Source organism: Canis lupus, chromosome 3 (assembly GCF_011100685.1).
Source record: "Canis lupus familiaris isolate Mischka breed German Shepherd chromosome 3, alternate assembly UU_Cfam_GSD_1.0, whole genome shotgun sequence".
Taxonomy (NCBI): domain Eukaryota; kingdom Metazoa; phylum Chordata; class Mammalia; order Carnivora; family Canidae; genus Canis; species Canis lupus.
The window spans coordinates 82,860,071-82,881,181 of NC_049224.1; the positions used below are offsets into that span (position 1 = coordinate 82,860,071).

Here is a 21,111-nt window from a genome sequence, read left to right on the forward strand (position 1 = left end):
TGATTCTATGGAAATTCTAGCCAGGTGCAGCTCTTTGCCTGCAGGAGTCCTAGTAGCTGACTCTTCCTAAAACCTCCAGTGAGCAATAGAGTTTCAAAGAGGCCTGCTCTTTGCATTAACAGAAAACAAAAATGTGGTTGGTCAATATAGCATATGGCACAATCCAAAGAAGATCAGAATGGAAGATGCTAGTAAGAATCATCGAAATAAGCAAATTTTCAGGATTAAATTAGAAGGAAAATGAGTCAGGACATTCTAGAATATTGGAAAACTGGACAGTTAATAGCTATTTTGGTAATGCTAAGCTGAACACCAATTTCAGTGGGAGAAGCATGGAGATTTTGGAGGAGTAGTTATTTAGAATTGGTCAGAGGACGATCAGATTTTAATACATGAAAGATACTATATCGCTGGACAGTGACATAGTTTAGGATGTTATGCTAAGAATATATTGTTTAAGTAGAAAGGAACAGTAGGCGGTTGAAGAGACAAAGCTAAGGAAAACCACATCTTCGAGTAGTCTCTTTGTGAACATCTTAACTGCTGCCATGCATTAAAGCAAAGGGTTGAAACTAGTCTATAGATCCAGGTGTGGAAGGTATGAATAAAATATGACCGGGGGCGGGGGGAATAAAATAGATATAATTAGATGTTATTTTCAAGAAGCTTTTGCAGGATGCAATCTAGAAGCAGAAATAAAGTATCCAAAGAAATACTAACCCAATATCAAGAACTTCTACTATAAGGAGCTGAGAGATGAGGATATGAAACAATGAGAAGCCCAGATCTGGGACTGCTCCATTAAACCTCCTTTCCGTGCATCCTATAAATGTTACCTGATAAGTTATCTGGTCCAACTTGAACTTCACACTAGTTATAAGAGTTGATTCTGACTCATCAAACTAGGTTTGAAGATTCTACCCCTCACAAGAACAAGAAAATCAGCTGTCTTCCCGACCCTTAACTTTTCTAATCCACAAAGCATGGATGTCCATGCCTAACTTATTAAATCAGATACTTGCTTGTATATTGAATGAAATGATATGTATAAACTGTATAAATCTTTAGCGTAGGACAAGACACGGAGTGTGTATTCAATGCATGGCTTTTAGCATTATTGTATTAACAATCTCTTCCTCAAGAATACATTGCCAAATCCATTGGCCTTTTCTGCCATCAAGATTTTGTTTGTGTTTTTGTTGTTGTTGTTGTTGTTGTTTTACCTTTTTTTCATATCTAGCTATTCTAAAGGTCATGGCTTATGTTTACCAATATGAGACACTGAAATGGAGGTGTATATTCATTTTGAATCAACACCTATGGAAGGAAGGGGCAAGAAGAAGAAATTGAATTGTAATACAAGCCCAATAAAGCTTTGGTCAATCTCCTGGGGGAATCTGGAGTGAATACCACCTATTAGTGTTGGCCTATATTGAGCCAAAATGCCAGATATTTATATAGCTGACTCTCCCAGTCACCAGATATGGCTCCCAAAGCAATGGAGTAACCCCCATGAGGTGTCTCCTCTGCAGAAGGTCTGTGACCCATGTTCAAACTGGAAGGGCCAGTAGCTGGAAGCTGTCTGCTGACCACATTCCTGGAGATGCAATGAATCCTTCCCTGAGGGAAAATCTGGATGGTTCTTTTCTGGGTATACCACGCTGATATCCGCCTTACAATAGGCACTTACTTAAAAAGTGGTCTTTATTTGTATCGTTACTTTACAAGTTTCATTCTTGTAATCCTAATTAGAATATAAGCTACATACTATGGGAACAAAGTTTAATATTTCTTTCATAGTCATCATAGCACCATATACAGTATGCAGCAAATATAAAGTACCTATTTTTTGAATTATGGATAAAATAATTCAAAGTATAGCATCACCTTTGTCCAAAGTGCATTGAGGATATTGTCAGAATGTTAATTTTTATTATTATTATTTTCTTATAGCAGGAGGTAGGGAGGGACAAAGGGAGTTGGAAAGAGAGAATCTCATCTTAAACAGGCTCCATGCTCAGTGCAGTGCCCAACACGCGGGCTTGATCTTCCAACTCTGAGATCATGACCTGAGCCAAAGTCAAATGTTTAACCAAATGAGCCACCCAAGTGCCCCATGTTGGACTCTGTTCTGAAGGGCAAGTCAAGTATCTATTTTAGGACCAGTACCAATTATCCAAAGTGAGTTGCAGAAATTGTTATAATTACACCCTCAGCTGGATAGAAGTTACTCATTTAACACACATATATGAACTTCCTCTTTTCTGTCAGGCACAGTTCTCAGCCACAGGGATGCAGCAGCAAACAAAATAGATTACTTATCTGTTCTCACATAGATGACATTCCAGGAGTCTTACAGTGGCTTTCTGAAGACAACACCACAGCTTCGACTATAAACAAAGAAATGTATCACTACAGTTGACCTGACAAAATGGCAGATCAGATAGCGATGGGTGGTTCTTGCTCTACTTTGTGGAGCAAAGTGTCTTAGTCAACCAAGAAGATTCCTAGCTTCAGTGAAATGTTGTAGGAGCAACTTCAGAGGAATGTTTCAAATATTTCTCCTCCACTTCGTAGGAGAAAGCTGCATGGCTTTTTAGTCCCACTGGAAATCACAGTGCTAGATTTTTAGTATTCCAATAACAGTTTTGGATCAACACACAAAGCCCAACCATCTTCCTCTAGTTCCTGACTACAGGCATGTAGAGGTTTCTGCCTCCTGTTTCTCTATGCAAAAACACAGAGCACCCACATCCCACACGTTATATTCCCTCACACAAGCACCTCTATCAAATATTGTCTATCTATGTCAGCATATGGCTAAAGCAAGGAGTTGAGGTCATGATCCCAACTCAGAAAAAGAGCATGACATAGTTTAGTGGGTCAGGGTCTGGCTACTGGGTAATATTGATTTTCTAGTTGCCCACCATGAGACCATGCTCCTTTTACATAATTACAACAATTATTCGATTTACACCATTACCTCTGTTTCTAAATAAGATTTAGAACTACACAACCACCAATAGGAGTATGACTTACCTGGTCACGGTCAGTTAAGGAGCATCTACAGTTGGCAGAGAAAAGCTGGAATTTAAAGCTGCACTGTGAACAAAGGCAAAGGTTAAAAGCATTATTTTAAAAGCCCTTTACCCTGGGGATGTCTTCTGGAAGTGTAAGCCGTCCCTCTCGGGAGAAGTGGGAACACTTTGAGCATTTGTGCATCTGTGATTTCGTCCCAGAGGAGCAAATTTCTTACATGCAAACATGAATCTGTATTAGCTGACAGAGCTCTTCTTGCTGCTGAGACTTCAGTCATGTTTAAGCCACGTGAGTCAGGATAGTGCAGTACAGGGCAGAGGCAGAAAATCACGAGGAAGCATCTTCCAAAAAAGAGGAAATGAACTTACATAAAGGAGGTGATGAAGAAGGAGACTGAGTAGGGGTCCCCTGAGCACATAGATTTTGCTGAGTCTTTATATAGGTCATTGCATGTGTGTCTGCCTGTGAAGGCACAAAGGATATTTTAAATTACTATATAAATGTATCATCATCATCATCATTATATATCGTATGTTATTATTTGTCAACCTCAATATGAAATATACATTCTTAGTCTTTCAGAAATCCTCTTTTCCCAGGGCCATTGTGACTCCAGGAATAACAACAACAAAAAGATTGATTACCCTTCCCTGAAGTCTCCCTATGACCCACTAGTAAAATACAAGGAATGAAAAAGGTAAAGCATCAATAAGAGGTCCATGTTGCTCTGCAAAATCTTTCTTTTTTTAATATTTTATTTATTTATTCATGAAAGATACAGAGAGAGAAGTAGAGACACTGGCAGAGGGAGAAGTAGGCTCCCTGCAGGGAGCCCGATGCGGGACTTGATCCCAGGACCTCAGGATCAGGACCTGAGCCAAAGGCAGATGCTCAACTACCGAGCCAGCCAGGTGCCCCTCTGCAGAATCCTTCTATAACCTTTCTTTTTTATCTTTTGTAGGCCCAGCCATCAGCACCATTATCCTACAGTGGGAGATGTGGCAGGTATTATTTTAGATTATAAGGTATCTCCTTCCTTCCATCCTTCCCTCCTTCTTTTCTAAATTTTTCTTCCTCCCTCCTTCCCTTGCTTCATCCCTTCACATACTTATGCAGCAGCATATACAAAATAATACAGAAGTTATTTATTATGCTATTGTTTTTGATGACTTATGAGCGATGAAGTTTTATCCATACCAAGGATTTGTGCTGTATGGTTTTCTTCTTTGCGCAAAATTTAATTCATTTGCCTCAAGGCCAAGAGCCAACATATTGATTTATGGCTGTCAGCTTGATTATATTTTCCTGCTAAAATATACTTTTAAAATATTAAAATATGTTAGTTGATATATTAAAATTAATTATATAAAAATTATATAAAATTAATTATATAAAAATTATATTAATTACTTATGTAACCCAATAGGTTTAAATGAGAAACAAACTCATTTCACTTTTTATGATATGATTCAACATTTTACACAAATGTTTTTGTCCTTGGGGTTAAGGATAATTGGTGCCCTTTGTATGGGACAGGGAAATGTAAAAATCATATAAACGTGTTAAATTAGTTTCCTAGAGCCTCGGTAACCAATTATCAAAAACTTGATTGTTTAAAGTGATAAATATTTATTTAGCTCTCACAAAAGTCAGGAAGCCAGAGGACTGAGATCACATTTTCCTCGGGGCCACCCTCCTTGCAAAGGGTGTAGATTAGAAAACTTCCTTAGCTCTTGCAGCTTCTGGTGTCTGCAGGTGCTCCTTGGTTTGTGGCTGAATAATACCAACCTTCGTGTGTCTTCACGTGACCTTCTTCCATCTCTCTGGGTGTCCTTTTCTGTCTTAGAAGGTCATTCACATTGGATTTAAGGCCCACTGCAGGCCAGCAGGATTTTGTCTCAATCCTTACCTTTATTATACCTGCAAGGACCCGATTTCTAAATAAAAGCATATTCCGAGGTTGGGGGTAGACATGAATTCTTGGAGGGACACCGCTAAACCCACTACATGCATTAATGCAAAAGGTGAGCATTTTAGAGTTGTTACAAGATTGGATGGATGCTGTGATAGCCACTAAGATCTTTCATGAGTGAAGGACCCACTGGATGTGCTGTTGGCAGGAGACCCCCAAACATCAGTAATCTTTTTTGGGAATTATCTTAGCTGAAAAGGACCACCTCATCCAAGATTCTGTGAGTGGGTTGCATCCAATGACTGATGGGGGAAAGGCGATGAAGACATAATGTTCTTTCCTCCACTCGTGATAGCTCTCAAGGGACATCATGCCTTCACCGCTCTATGCAGGGTCAGCTCAGGTTTCCACTGAGGTTGCATTCCATGTTGACATCTCAATCTGCCTCATGCAGTTCTCCCATCTATCTTTCTCTTTCCCTCCCCTACCAGATGCCTCCTACACAGCTTGCAAGGGCACTCACTTACAAACCTTCCTTATACTAAACTTGTTCCAGATTCTACTTCCAGGGGATTTCTTCCTGCTATAGAAGATATGGATACACAACTTATACGAATGTTTCACAGAATAATACTAATCTCCATTATCTACTATACCTTTTATTATATTATCATTTTGCTTTATTCCATCCTATCCTTTATGTTCTACTTGTCCTATCCTATCCTATCCTATCCTATCCTATCCTAGCATCTTAACCTACCCTATCTTGTCTCAAACTATTCCATTCTATCCCATTGTGTATTGTGGGCAGAGATTAAAGAATTTGTGTCAAGAAAGACTCAGTAGGAACCACAAACAATAGTTGGAAGAAACATTGCTCTTGTGTGCTTTGCTGTGAAAATAAAGCACATTTCTCTAACTGCAGTTACATTGACTCCTAAAAGAAAAATGTTTAAATTTACAAATATATTAATAGCCCTCTAGACCATGCAAATGGTAAGTTGGGTTATTAGGTTTTGCCAAAGTATTATTTGAATTTCTAGAAATGCCTATAAAAATGCATCTTAAAGATGTAGCCAATTACTGGCAAGATTGAAATGAACAAAAATGCATAGAATGTGAAATATAAATTTAAAACATTCTTATTTAAAATATTTGGAATGTCTCATCCTAAGGTAGTAAAGAAAGTTTGATTCAATAAGCAAAGACACAAACACATATTTCTTACTATGAATCAGAATTTGCCCTGATACATTTAAACTTGCAAGGTAATAGGACACAACAAATTTTCTTGTGGTAGCAGATCTTTGATACCAATTTGCACGTTTTCTGCCTTCTATTTGGTACACTTTTAGAATGAATTACACACCCCAAAATTCTGTAAAACCTCATATCAAACATGTTAAGTCCTTCATCCCCTGCCGTCTTTTGTTTTATCCATACAAATCTTTTCTTTAAATATATCAACTTTTATTGTTTTCCTTTTCAAAACAATGAAATTCCTGTTTTGATATGGTTGTGTGTTGGTCTTTAAGATTAAATAATTGAAAAAAAAAATGATGTAGGTGTAGTACAGTGGGAAAAGTTCTAATCTTGGTCTTTAGTTTGCCCAGTTGGAATTCTATTAGTCAATATTTTAAAAAATTAAGTATTGGGTACTTCATGTCTTCACTTTAAAAATAATAATAATAAGACTGGCATACATGTTTTAAGGTTGAATGCCGAACTGATTTTTTAAGGAAAACTTCTGAAAGGAATCTAGAGTTCAAGACATATACAGGCTTGACAATAATTTTTTTAAAAAATTAAAAAATAAAGCATCAAATGTTGGTTTTTAAGTCAACTGTCAAGTTGGTATCTGGTACTTCTCATTGTAATATATCAGGAACTATGCAGATTTCAGAGAAATATCCTCTTTCCTTATTAAGAACCTACTAGATGGAGGTTCCGTTAGGACTTATAGGGATATAAGTATGAGTCAGACATATTCAGGGGCCATAAAAAATAGAGAGAAGGGGGTAAAAGAGATAATTATCAGCAAGAACTTGTTACCATTAATAATGCGAACATTGACATGAGAGAGACATAACTGAGATTTCAAAATATAACAGGAGATCAGGTGTTAGAAGTTTTCTTAAAAGAAAATTGACCACTGCACATCTATTATAACAACAAAAAAACAACAACCTGACCCCACCAGTTGCTGGTGAGGATGTGAAGACACAGGAACTCTCATTCATTACTTGTGGTAATATAGCTTGGTACAGCCATTTTGGAAGATGGTTTGGCACATTTTAATACAACTTTATATACTCTTACCTATAATTTAGCAATCGTGTTCTTTGATATTTACTCAGATAAGTTGAAAACTTATGTCTACACAAAACCTGCAAATGTTTATAGTAGCTTTATTCATAATTTCAAAACTTGAAATTACCAAGGTTATTTCAGAAAGTGAAAGGATAAACTGTGGTATATCCATATGGTGGAATATTATTCACCACTTCAAAGAAATAAGCTAAGTCATGAAAAGACATGGAAAAAACTTGAACACATAGTATTAAGTGATAGAAGCCAGTCTAGAAAGTCTATGTACTGTGTGACTCCAACAATATATGACTTTCTGGATAAGAAAAACTATAGTGAAAGTTAAGGGATCAGTGGTTGCCAGGAATTGGGAGAGGAGGGCTTAATAGACAGAAAACAGCATTTTTAAGACAGTTATTGTGTCTGATACTATAATACTGCATACAGATCATCATGCATTTATCAAAATCTGCAGAATGTACAACACCAGCAATTAACCTCAATAGAAAATACGAACTTGGAGTGATAATGATGTGGGAATGTAAGTTCATGGATTGCAACGAATGTATCATTCTTTTGCAAGATGTTGATAGTGGGAGAGGAGGGTGTGGAGGACAAGATATATAAGGGAATCTTACTTTCCTCTCAATTTTTATGTGACTCAAAATAAAGCTAAAGGTCTATTAAAATAAAAAACTCCAAACAAATTGATATTACAAATCTCAGAGAGTTGTAATAAAACAAAAAGTGCATCCTTCAAAAAAGAGAAAGGCATTATAGCATGAAGTAACAAAGAAAATCTTAGAAAATATTTTCTTGTTTAAGGTGAAATCAATTTTACATATTATAAATTGTCATAAAGAACTAAAGGATAATAGCCAAGGCTATTATGTAAATTTACCTATTACTATATCTATTTGAGGAAAAAAATTAAATTTTCCTCAATATCCAGAAGTAGAAGATTCCCTAAGTAAAAGATGATTTGTACCACATAGCAGGATATTTTATAGTCATTAAAAATGAAGATATAAAACAGAATTAATGAAGGAACAAGTAAAAAACCAAAAGAATGTATTAATTTTTGATGAGCTCAAATGACATTTATATATTTGTTCATCACTATTTAGAAAAACAATTCACTCTCCAGCTTTTAGGAGACTAAGGGAAAGCTATGCCTTGCAACTGCTGAAAACTTAGTTGAGTTGCCAAGAAAGCAGCATGGAGATAATCACATACTTCTGATAGGGCTCTCTTTTTTTTTTTTTTTTTTTTTTTTTTCTCAAAAGATGAAGCAATATTCAAGATTAATCAGTTGTAAGCTATCTTCCTGTCATCAACAATGCATAAGTAGCAAAGAGAAAGAAGTTGTGGAAAGAGTTGAACAGCTGAATAATGAATGTGTGTGTGTATTTTGTTAGATGCATATTATATATGCAATCTCTAAATCCCATTTTGCTGTTATATATAACCAAATTATATACAAATAATATATATTTATATGTAATTACACACACACACACACACACACACACACGATACCAAATGGGGATCCAAAGATTCAAAATCCATTGTAAAAGAAAGTGAAGTGGGAAAATTAAAGTCACAGATTGATTCACTCAGAACATTTAGAAAAGAAAAAAAAAATCTGATTAAATGTTCTTCAAACCAGTAGATGAATGGCTTGAGGCTCTAAATCAGATTGGATAAAAAGTTACAAAATCTACACAAAGTATTTCCTTTTTCATTAGGAACTATCTTTAAGAAAATCTACATTTTTAAAATTGAAATATTGACTGAAAAAAGTTCTGTTTCAAATCAAAAGTCTTAAAGAATGACTAGAAGTACAAAGGTCTGAGGTAGCCAGTCAGATGCGTTGTGTTACAAATGAGCTGCAAGACAAATGAGATCAAAGCAAATTCCAGCTCTTATTTTATTTTCTTGCTTGTTTATATAACATATAACATTGGCTTTGTGGCGTTATGTGGCATATTAATATTTGATGCATTTCTGCTTAACTAGATCATTCTAAAAAAAAAAAAAAAAAAACAAACTAGATCATTCTATACAGCCCTGAGTCTCGTCCTTCTTAGAATAGATAGGATATGATCTTAAATAGTGTTTTCTAGATTTGTGAGCTTAAAAATAGTAACTGATAGTAAAATCATAATAACCTAATGTGGAGAAAAAAAGAAAAGAAAAACCTTAGGAACATTAAGACAATAGCAAAAAAATGGATCTACGTTATTTTGTCTTAACAGGCATCAAATTCTTTAGCTACTCTCAACATACCAATCATGTTCTCTACTTCTGGTAAGAAAATAATTTTAAAAATAACCCTTTGGAGTCAAGGAGTAAACTGGATGTCTGTTCATTTCTTTGTTTTAAACTTAAGGACAGAGTGGCCCCCACATCTCAGTAAATAGCAAAAGGCTCTAGCAATTTTGGCCCTGGAATCATTAAAATAAAACAAACACACAGAAAACAGCAACAAAGTAAAGCCACACAAAGTACCAAAAAGTTGTAGCCCAAGGCATACCCCAAGTCCAGGATCCTGGCTACCTGAGTTCAAAGTATTGAGCCTTCACTCTTCCTAAAACTCCTCTGTGATATTTATTGTCCTAGAACAATCTGTAAACTGTGCCAATGACTCTCCCTCGTCACCAAAAGCAGAGACACAGAGCTCAGAAAGGTCATAGTGTTCTAATAAACCCCTCTGAGAAAACAGCACGCACGTCCAAGATTTCAATTCTCTTGGAATCAATAAACTTCCAAATGTCTCTGGGAAGCCATGCTTCTTGTGAGGCAGGTTGTCCTTTCCAGATCCACGGGCGTCTTACCTTGGGTGCTTCAGCACTTAGCAGGTCGATTAACTGTTACAAGAACTGATTCCCCTAAGGAAATGGGTCCTTATCTTTTCGGCCCAGCGAGCTGAAGGCGAGCTCTAGTGAATAGAGAAGGGAGGAAGTGAGTGAAGGAATTCGGTAGTACAGCACAGGAGGAAGAGCAGACTGATAGGGTGTGTAGATGGGATTTGGTTGGCTGCCTGCCTCTTTTCCTTCCTATTCTGTGCTCATATCTCAATATTTTAGTTTTACTTATTCATCTTTTTTTTTTCCTCCCCCGTAATAGGAAAATATTCTAAGCCTGGCCAAAAATCCTACATGATAGTAAAAGCAGCAAGATCATCTGCAAAACAAAAGCTCCCCTCAGACACATTAAAAGCTAGGCAGAAATTGGTTAATACTTCTCCAGTAGCTGTTTTGCTCAAAGCTGATTTGTTCAACCTTGTGGACTCTCCTTTGGGAGCTTAGAACACTTACTGTAAGTACATTTGTGCCCCATGAAATCACAGTCAACTGAGCGAGCTATACATCAATTAATACTTTGCATGAGCTATGTCTCCCCTCAAATGTAAAATCAGCAAAGTCCACAAGTTTGAATAGTGCATTTAAAATACACTAATAATGCCTATCTTCAGAACAAAAGAATCCTGATTTCTGAAAGTGCTTCACTGAAACTTTACACAGAGAAAATACTTCTTTTCCAAATAATTGATTATATTCAAACTTCCATAAGTTGAAAATAATTGGTATAGGTTAAAAGTATCTTTTTTTTTCATTCCTTTTTGGTCTTGTTCAACAATTTTTTACTTTACAATATTCAGATCCTATTTACTTAAGTTTGACTTCCATGATTTCACATAATTTGTGAAAAAAATAATTACTGCTTTAAATCTGTAGTGTGTTCCCTGTGCATGCTTCTTCCCTGTGCATGCTTTTCCTGGCTACCACTTATTCTTTCATCTGAAAGTATATTAAAGAGTAGATTCAGGTACCATGATACTATCTCTAATCCAAACAGAAATTGGGTTTATATTTATGATACAGGAAAAAAATTGAAGTGATTTAAAAATTTAAAGAAAGACCTATCTGCACTTCACTACTGAATGTCTGGGTTGTTTTATCAACAACTGACTGAGTCAATATGTAGCAATTAAAAGCAGAGATTCTGGAGCCAAACTACAGAGATTCTAAAGAGCCAAACAGGTTTATGTTCTGTTTTTTGTTTTTTCGTTTTTTTTTCATTTATTTTCTGTGTGACCTTAAAAAGTTTACCTAATTTCTTTCCTTTCAGTGAATTCATCTGAAGAAAGTGGCTCATAATACTAAATTAACTTATTAGAATTAAATGAATACACACATAGGCACAGAGTAATTAGAATTCTCTTTGGTAATAGAAATAATAGATAGATGGATAGGCACAAGTGCAATGAATATGTTAGCCATAATTCCTGAATTCATGAGCACAGTATGTGCCTTATCAAATCTTGAAATTATCTTCAAAACTAAAGAGATATTGTTTTTAGCTCAAACCTTTTGCCATAACTTGTATACACACGTAACAACAACAACAAAAAAACTTCTAATTATATAACAGCACTACAAGTACACATGTTCTAAGGAACTAAAACAAATATGCACAGTTCTTGATGCACAGAAGGCCCATAGGAAATGCTCAGTGACTTGAAGTTAGGCGGGAAGAAAACAGAGCTTTGTCATTTGATTCTGATATTTTCATATTGACAGAGTATTTGTTCTGTATGGGACAGTCAAGAAGGTTAGGCCAGGACCCAAGAATACAAAAATGAATAATAAATATAAATATGTGTGTGTGTTGATGTTACAAGGCATTATATTTTTAGTAATAGAAGTCTTATTTACAGAATAAGAAGAGAATGAGCATATCTGAAAAAAAATCTGGAATAGTTCACCAAATGAGGCTTTATAGTTGGATTTTGGATGGGCAAGACAATCTGAGCTTGCAAAATGGATACTGAAATGGGAATGAACAACATTTGAAATAACATAAGAATAGTGGTTGAACCTGAGGGACTTGAAAATAATTCTATAGGCATAGTGTTCAGGTACCTGACACCCAGTAGGAGAAGAGTGTTTTGGAGACACAGATAAAGAGAACACAGCCTACAAACAGCCTTCAACAACATGCTCACAATTTTGTATTTATTTTCTAGCATTTGAGAGCTCCTGCAAATGTTGAATAGAAGAGCTTTATAATCAGATTTCCCTTCCAGAAAGATCACTGTAGTGGCAGTGATGTAGGAGTACTCCAGGGAAGAAAGGGTAAACATTTCAAGGAAATTATTTCAGTGAAACCACCTGAGTATAAATGAATGTATTACAATGAAAAGAACAAACAGACATAAGACAAGTTAAACATCCTTAAAAACCAAACATATTTGAGATGAATTGGGAAAGATGAACAGCTATCATGGTGGATGTCCCCAGACGGTGATGTGCTGGTAAACTGGCTCCCTGATAAGAACAAAATCAAAGTGCTGAATTGTAGTATCTGCCAATTTCCATGGTATAAATTTTCCAGTGAAGTGAATTACAAGCTGTCAACCTGATGTCACTGAAGGTGGAATTGGGGAAAATGTGCACAATTGGGTCTCACAAGCCAGTAAAGATCTGGTTCCAGAACACCACTTCCTAGGATCACTTCCTTATAAAAAATCAAGTTGACTGAGATGTAACAAAAACTGGAGCAAATAGAGAGAGACAAGTTTTGAAAGAGAGAGAGATTCGTTGTGAACTTAGTTTGAAATATACTGACTGTAATTTGCTTATGAGACATCCAGATACAGATGCTCATGCTAGTGGCTGTTGAGTGGGAGGATTGCTGGGGAGCAGAGGGACCTATTGCTATCACCGTGGTGAAAATTGAAAAATACCTGCCTAAGACGGTATTTGCAAGAGATATAATTGAAAGGACATATTCAAATGATATTTAAAAGCAATAAATTACATAACAGAATTTGTAGAATGAGGAGGAGCCAAGTGTGTTTTCAGATTTCTTACCTAGATGACTGTTTTTTTTTTTTTTTTCTTCCTGTTGCTGTTTTAACCAAGGGACACAAGTCACAGAAAGAGGCATGTAGGTTTGGGTACTAACAAAATAATAAATGAAATTTTATATATATATAGTATAAACTATATATATATATATAGTTTCAAATAACTATATATATATAGTTTCAAATATATAAACTATATATTTATATGTAGTTTCAAATACCTACATCATTGCAGATAGCCTGTAGAGAGTTGGCCTCAGTGGAATAAATGGATGGGCTATCAATAAACAGTGACTAAGAGAAGAAAAGGATCTTCAGTGGTGGGAAGGGAGGAGGAAACGCTCTGGGGAAAGGAAACACAGATGCGAGATAATCTGTAGAACGTTTTGATGATGTGAGAAGCGGTAAAAGAAAAGAAATGTTCTTATCAGGATGGGGAAGGGCTCAAATGCTAAAGAAAGGAGGATTCGAGAAAACCAGTGAAGATGCTGGAGGAATGAGCATGATCCAATAACTTTACAAAGAATTTGTAATTTGTGAGATGATTTAGAAGAGGAAGAGCAAAACACAAAGCCTTCAGGGGCCATTTGAGGTGGTCTGGGCTTGAATAGATGGGAACTGGACATATGATGAAAACTCATGATATTTGAAAGGAAGGAAATATTTAAGACCACCATTTCCTTTTATAGAGTAAGACTACTCACAGAGAAGGAACATTTTCCCTTTGCTCAGCCAGACGTTCAGAAACTGAAATAATAGCCAGCAAAGTCATTAATATTTTAAACTTCACGGTAAGGCTTACAAGTTTAAAAAGAGAAAAATAAGGGCAGGGAATGCCGTGCCCATCAGAGGAAATGCAAATAAGCTCAGAACTGGGACAGTTTGGGCTGCAGGTGAGGTGGGATAACATGCCAAATGGAAGGGACAGAGTGACAAGGTGAAGCAAACTGATCTGGGCCATTGCAGTGAACTTCTTTGCCTTGAAACACTGTGTCGGGATCCGTGAGTGGCACAGCGGTTTGGCGCCTGCCTTTGGCCCAGGGCGCGATCCTGGAGACCGGGGATCGAAGTCCACGTCAGGCTCCCTGCATGGAGCCTGCTTCTCCCTCTGCCTATGTCTCTGCCTCTCTCTCTCTCTCTCTGTGTGACTATCATAAAAAAAAAAAAAAGAAAGAAAGAAACACTGTGTCTCGTTCCTCATACTGGAAGCATACTTAACATTTTATTTTGCTATACAAAATGTAAAAATAAAAGTAGATCAACTCGGAGCTATTTATGTATTCCCTCCAAGATTGTGCATCTTTCAGAAAAACCATCTTCCAGAATGGCTTATAATTGATTTCAGACATACAATACATCGGAATAAATATAGTTTTTGAAAGTTTGCTATTCACACCATACGAAGTATCAAATGCCATTACTAAATATCCCATTTCCGAGTATTTATATTATCTTGCCATTATCGTGTAGCATTGATAGACACATTAAGTTTTATTACCATTTTTACATATAATTTTTATAATTTGGAGAAATATTTTTCTCTACCATATTTGGTTCCTCCTTTTGATGATATGCTATAATCATGATATAAACAAGTTAAGTGATAAATTACTTAGACTTCTAAGTAAGGTCTATTAGACCACTTTTTTTTTTTTTAATTTTATTTAGATTCAATTTTCCAACATAAAGTATAACACCTGGTGCTCGTCTCATCATGTGCCCTCCTTAATGCCCCTCACCCAGTTACCCCATCCTTCCACCCATTTCTCTTTCTGGTACCCTTTGTTTGTTTCTGAGTCAGGAGTCTCTCATGGTTTGTCTTCCTCTCTAATTTTTCACCACTCAGTTTCCTCCCTTCCCTTATAGTCCTTTTCACTATTTCTTATATTCTCCATATGAGTAAAACCATATGATGATTGTCCTTCTCCGACTGATTTATTTCACTCAGCATAATACAGTTCTGAGTTCCATCCACATCGAAGAAAATAGGAACCATTCATTCTTTCTGATGGCTGAGTAATATTCCCTTGCATATATAAACCACACCTTCTTTATCCATTCATCTGTTGAAGGACATAGTGGCTCCTTCCAGATTGGCTATTGTGGACATTGCTGCTATGAACATTGGGGTACAGGTGCTTCTTCACCTCACTATATCTCTATCTTTGGGCTAAACACCTAGTAGTGCAATAGTTGGATGATAGGGTAGCTCTATTTTTTACTTCTTGAGAAATCACACTGTTTTCCAGAGTGGCCGCGCCAGCTTGCATTCCCACCAACAGTGCAAGAGGGCTCCCTTTTCTCTGCATCCTCTCCCACATTTGTTGTTTCCTGTCTTGTTAATTTTAGCCATTCTCACTGGTGTGAGGTGGTATCTCATTGTGGTTTTGATTCGTATTTTCCTGATGGCAAGTGATGTGGAACATTTTTTTCATGTGCTTGTTTGCCATGTGTAAGTCCTCTTTGGAGAAATGTCTGTTCATGTCTTCTGCCCATTTCATGACTGGATTTTTTTTTAAGATTTTATTATTTATTCATGAGAGACACACAGAGAGACGCAGAGACACAGACAGAGAAAGAAGCAGCCTCCATGCAGGGAGCCCATGTGGGACTTGATCCCAGGACTCCAGGATCTCACCCTGAGCAAAAGGCAGGTGCTTAACTGCTGAGCTACCCATGTGTCCCTGACTGTTTGTTTCCTGGGTGTGTTGAATCTGATAAGTTCTTTACAGATCTTGGATACTAGCCCTTTTTCTGATATGTCATTTGCAAATATCTTCTCCCATTCTGTAGGTTGTTTTTTTAATTTTGTTGACTGTTTCTTTTGCTGAGCAGAAGCTTTTTATCTTGATGAAGTCCCAAAATAGTTCATTTTTGCTTTTGTTTCCCTTGCCTTCATAGATGTGTTTTGCAAGAAGTTGCTGTGGCCAAGTTGAAAAAGGTTGTTGCCTGTGTTCTCTTCCAGGATTTTGACTATTAATTCAAAAAGTATTATTTCTTAATAGGTATAAAATCAGCAGGTGTATACTATTTTAAAGTTCATAAAGAACTTTTATGAACTCTAGTTCATCTTCACTTCTACTCTGGAAGCCATTGGAAAGTGTGCTGAAAATCATTCTATTAAGCAGCATTAATTAATATTCCCATTTGATTGAAAAAGTACAGAAAGTCAAGAAATTTTAATGATTAAGCCATGATCAATGACATTTAATACAGATATTCTAGCTCTACATCCTCATACTTCTTCTCTAGATGAAGATGGACAGAGCAAGACAATTTCTAACTTGTTTATATTAGACTTCAAATAAAATCTAAAGATAAAAAGGATGGGGAGGTGGGTCTGAGTCAAAAGTAACAGCAAATAAGTGAATATCTGCTTCTATTTTTAGGGACCATAGTGAACACCAGAAGACAACCACATAATATTATCATTTTTATTTATTTAATTAAATAAACATATTGAATATGTTTATATTATATATAAATACACATATAGTTTATATTATATATAAATGTACTAAATACGTGTATATTTAAATTTATCAGAAATCTGAAAATGCAAGAAAACCTAAACAAAGTAAATTTCTGAAAAAAAAAAAAAAAAAAAAAGATGTTTATAGGAGAAAGAGATCTCAGCTCCTCTTACCCCTGCAGAAGGACGAGAAAATAATAAACCTGCCAAAGTCTGGAGTAGGAAAAAGCCTAACTAAAAGTTAATAAACCATTAGTGTCCAGGTTATAAGCCATACAAAGCACCCTGGGCTCTCAGGAACCAAAGGCTGAGCAGCCAACAAGCAGGAGCATTGAAAGACATCTATCTGACAGATGGCTGGCCTTCACCTCCAGAAGGCTGAGTGCTGAGTATGAGAAATAAAACATCTCCAGCGTTACAGAGAGTAAGGCCTCCCATCTTCTGAACGCTGAGAGAAGAGTAGAATCATAGAAAGAATCTCTGGAGTTATAGAAAGCTCAAGGCAGATCTAGAGGTGAAGAGAACTATACAGCAATTCCAAAGCTGGGTGGCTAGATGATACGGCAGAGAGATCAGCTTCCATAAAAAATTGTAGAACACTCAACCAGGCAAGCAAGTATAATTTATATTTAAAAGAAGAAATAATTAATAAAGATAAACCCAGAGATAAGATGTTAGAATTATCAGACAAGAGCTTGAAAAAATGTGGGCTTCACAGGAAATATGGAAAACAAATGTGAAATGATGGGAAATTTTAGCAGAGGCATAGAATCTACAAAAACAAACCAAAAGTAAATACTAGGGAAAGATATACATAGAAATATTCATATGTAAATGTAAATGTAGGTATAAATATATGCATATATATAGATATCAAGAAATAGATAATATCAAATGAAGAATTCATTAAATAAACTTATAAATAAACAAAATACAAGGAAGAAAATGCATGACCTTGAACTTGAAGATAAATACACTATGAGAAAACAAGAGAGTGGAAAAAAAGAATAGTACATGTGAGATCTGTTGGAAAATATCAGATTGCTCACCATATATACAAGCGGGGCCATATTTTTAAGGAAACAGAAAGTCCTTCAGCATTTTTTCATTGTGGTTTATTGGAATTGGAATCTCTCAGCCTCTATGAGTCTGAAAATGTATTTATCTAACTTTCATTCTGAATCTTATTTTATTGTATTTTATTTTATTTGGATTCTATTGCATTTTATTGTATTTGAATATAGAATGCAAATACAATATGAGGTTTCATATAGAATTATTTGAATATAGAATTTGAGGGTATTTGAAGTTATTTTATTTGGCTAAACTGGTGATGGGAATTAAGGAGCACACTTGTGAGGAGCACTGGATATTATACCAAGTAATGAATCACTGAAGTCTACTCCTGAAACTAGTATTACACTAGATGTTAACTAACTAAAATTTAAATTAAAACTTGAGGGACGCCTGGATGACTCAGCAGTTGAGCGTCTGCCTTCAACTTGGGGCGTGATCTTGGGGTCTTGGGATCGAGTCCCACATTGGGCTCCCCACAGGGAGCTTGCTTCTCCTTCTGCCTGTGTCTCTGCCTCTCTCTCTGTGTCTCTCATGAATAAATAAAATCTTAAAAGAATAAATAAAAATAAAACTTGAAACATGAAACAAACAAAAACCAAATAGAGGTGTTGGGTTTAGTTAAAGCAGGCAGAGATCTTTTAGTTTTTATGGAGAAAAGCAAGGAATATTTTTAGTGATTAATGCAAGCAAAGAGATTTGGTGATGGAATAGTTCTAATGGTAACACTTGAGTTTTCCTAGAGTCAATAGAGAGAAAAGAAGTAGTAATTAATACTTTGATAAGAGAAAAGATAATGGTTTTTTCGAGGGTTGCTGAATAGGGTTTTCAGCAATGATGGATCCCTACTAGTGATTTATCCTGAAGAAGTCTGTGTATTTTCTAGCCATATTCTTCAGCTAGGTTTAGCAGCAGTTGAGTTTATGTCAGGCTAGTGTAATAGAGAGTGACAGAGGAGACAGGGAGTGGGAAACATGTGCAGGATGATATTCACAGAGACAGGCTAGGAAAGATAAGTCATGTGGGGAGGCATGCAATGTTTTCACCAAAGCCACCAACAGTGAAAAACTGATAAAGGGTCATGGATTGAACGGCTGGGCTCAGGATAAATATGAAACCATTATAGGGAAAAAATGTGTTAAAGAGGGTAATGATTTTTAAAGTTTTCTTATAATTTATGGGTTTGACTCAGATAAATTAAGATGTAAGCCACAATGAAATTAGTTTTATTTCCTAAAAGAAAGTGGTGGTCAGTTTCTCCTCTCCCTCTTCCTCCTCCTCCTTCTCTTGTTTTGTCTCTTAAGGCTAATTTTACTTTATAAAAGGAATCACATGTAAATTGCCAATGAACTGACTTTACTTGAACCTGCTCTAAGAGGAATTCTTCATGGGATTTCAGCTACTTCTTTACCAGGAAATCATCTATTCGTCCCTGTACACCCACTAGAAATGTAAATGTCTTTGTGAAGATTTTTCCAAGGCCCTTCTGTCAGAGTTAATCACTCTCTTCAATGTTCCCATAAAACTTTGTACTAAAATTCTATTACACGGGTGGCATTTGTGTTTGAGTGTTCCCAATGTATACATCCTACATAGGATTATGAGTTCCTCAAAGAAATGCAGTTTATCCTATTCATTTCAGAATCTCTTCTGTTTCATTGCCTCTAGCTCAGAAGATGCTCCATAAATATTTGCTGAATGAATCTATTTTGTTAAGCAAAGAACACTTGCAATAAAATGACTGCCCCAGAGTTTTTAATAAATGGCATATCTTTCTGCAAATATTGAAGTGAGATCAGATTTCTTTAGGGTAGGACATACATATATTAACCAAGCACAAACAATCAAACCTCCAAGGTTTTTCTCTCCTTTTTGGACTGAGAGCTGTCTAAAACCAAACTAAATTATCTCTATCATTACAACAAGGAAGGGATAAATAATTTACACATTTAAAGGGTATTTTTGTCTCAGCAGCGAGTTTAATGATCACCTATTAAGTGAAAGACTCTCAAACTAATGAGGTTGGATTGATCTGTAAACAAAACTTTGAACAATTATTTCAAAGTCATTGTTGTTTCTGATCTATTTTCTATTATGCCTCTTCCACATTTTTTCATATTCCTGTTCAGAACTCTGAACAATGATCCACATAGATCTAGAAGCTTGAATAAAAATTAGGTACTACCAAATCATTGTTTGGTAAGATTGTATGGAGCCCTATAGATGCTTAACTTCCTGAAACTCCAATCAAAACTTATCTTGTATTTGATCACTTAGTATCCCATTCTTCTTAGAAGCAGGCAAAGTAGGCTTCAAGAACAAGTGAAAATGGCAGAAAATATCTTGATCCTTCTGTCACTGTTAAACATCAAGTGGGAATTCCACCTATTCTTAATAATCAATTGGATTCTTCTTCCTATTAAAAAACAATTTGGATTTTAAATGATTTCCTTTGCTGATTTGATTGATGGTGAACATTTCAGCAAAAATTCCAAAAGAAGTATTTCTTGGCCTTTTCAACCTACTCCCTCAATAAAGACATGTCATTAGAGCAGCTACAATATTTTGCTGCATTCCTAAGAAACTTTTCTGCTATGGTCATGAATGAAGCAGGAGTGAAACCATCTGCTTTCCTTCTTATCGGATTATAGAAGAAGCCTTGAAAGAAAATAATAGATTGGGGGAATTATCAGGCACAGGACTATTGCCTTCTTGGAGTGCCAGTGATGTCACCTCTGGAACACGGATTTAGAAAATGTTAGATTTAGAAAATCTAACTCCATTTATCACATGTTAGCCACGGGCCCAACCTAGGGCCTGGTGCTAAATTCTCCCATTGTATGTTTAGGATACAGTTGGAACAAGTCTATGCAAGTACTACCCCATGATTTTTGTTAACACAGAGCTATTTTTTTCTTTTCCTTAATGTGCATGTCTTCTTCATTAGTGTGGTAATACTATAATCATATAACATTGATGCATTGAGTTGTTTTCTAAACTAAATATATTGAAATATATTGATGAAACTTAAAAGATTGAAAGAGCTTTCCTGTTCCATCCAAATTCAGGGCACTCCTACATTGTAGACCTGCTTACTCAGAGTTTTGTGGCTTTGTGTTTTCAGATTTATTTCAGGAAAGATTCTAAAAGAAAAGAAAAACTCAAAATAGAACACAAAGCATTGTCACTCAGAATAAGGTAAGGGAAACAAACAGCACCACTGTGTCCTTACTCTGAAGTCAGTACAATTTGATAGTCTACCTTGAAAGAATTCATATAATAATGTATTTATAGAAAGTGTGCGATTTTAAGAGTGTCTTGTTCTATTTCTGTTTATGAGACTTTTGCTGAGTACCTACTACTGCATTACTTTTGCTAAATACATTCACATAATTAAAAGGACAAGAAACACTCCACAGACCTCTTGCCATA

General features: G+C 35.9%; 1 long non-coding RNA gene across 1 annotated transcript; it reads right to left on the bottom strand.

Moving 5' to 3' along the window:
* Window positions 1-2,321: 2,321 nt before the first annotated feature.
* On the bottom strand, window positions 2,322-10,245 carry LOC111095303. Its single transcript, XR_005356443.1, has 3 exons — window positions 10,096-10,245; window positions 3,040-3,102; window positions 2,322-2,390 (listed from the first exon to the last, which is right to left on the bottom strand). It is a non-coding gene; the product is annotated as an uncharacterized LOC111095303 (long non-coding RNA).
* Between the last annotated feature and the right edge of the window lie 10,866 nt (window positions 10,246-21,111).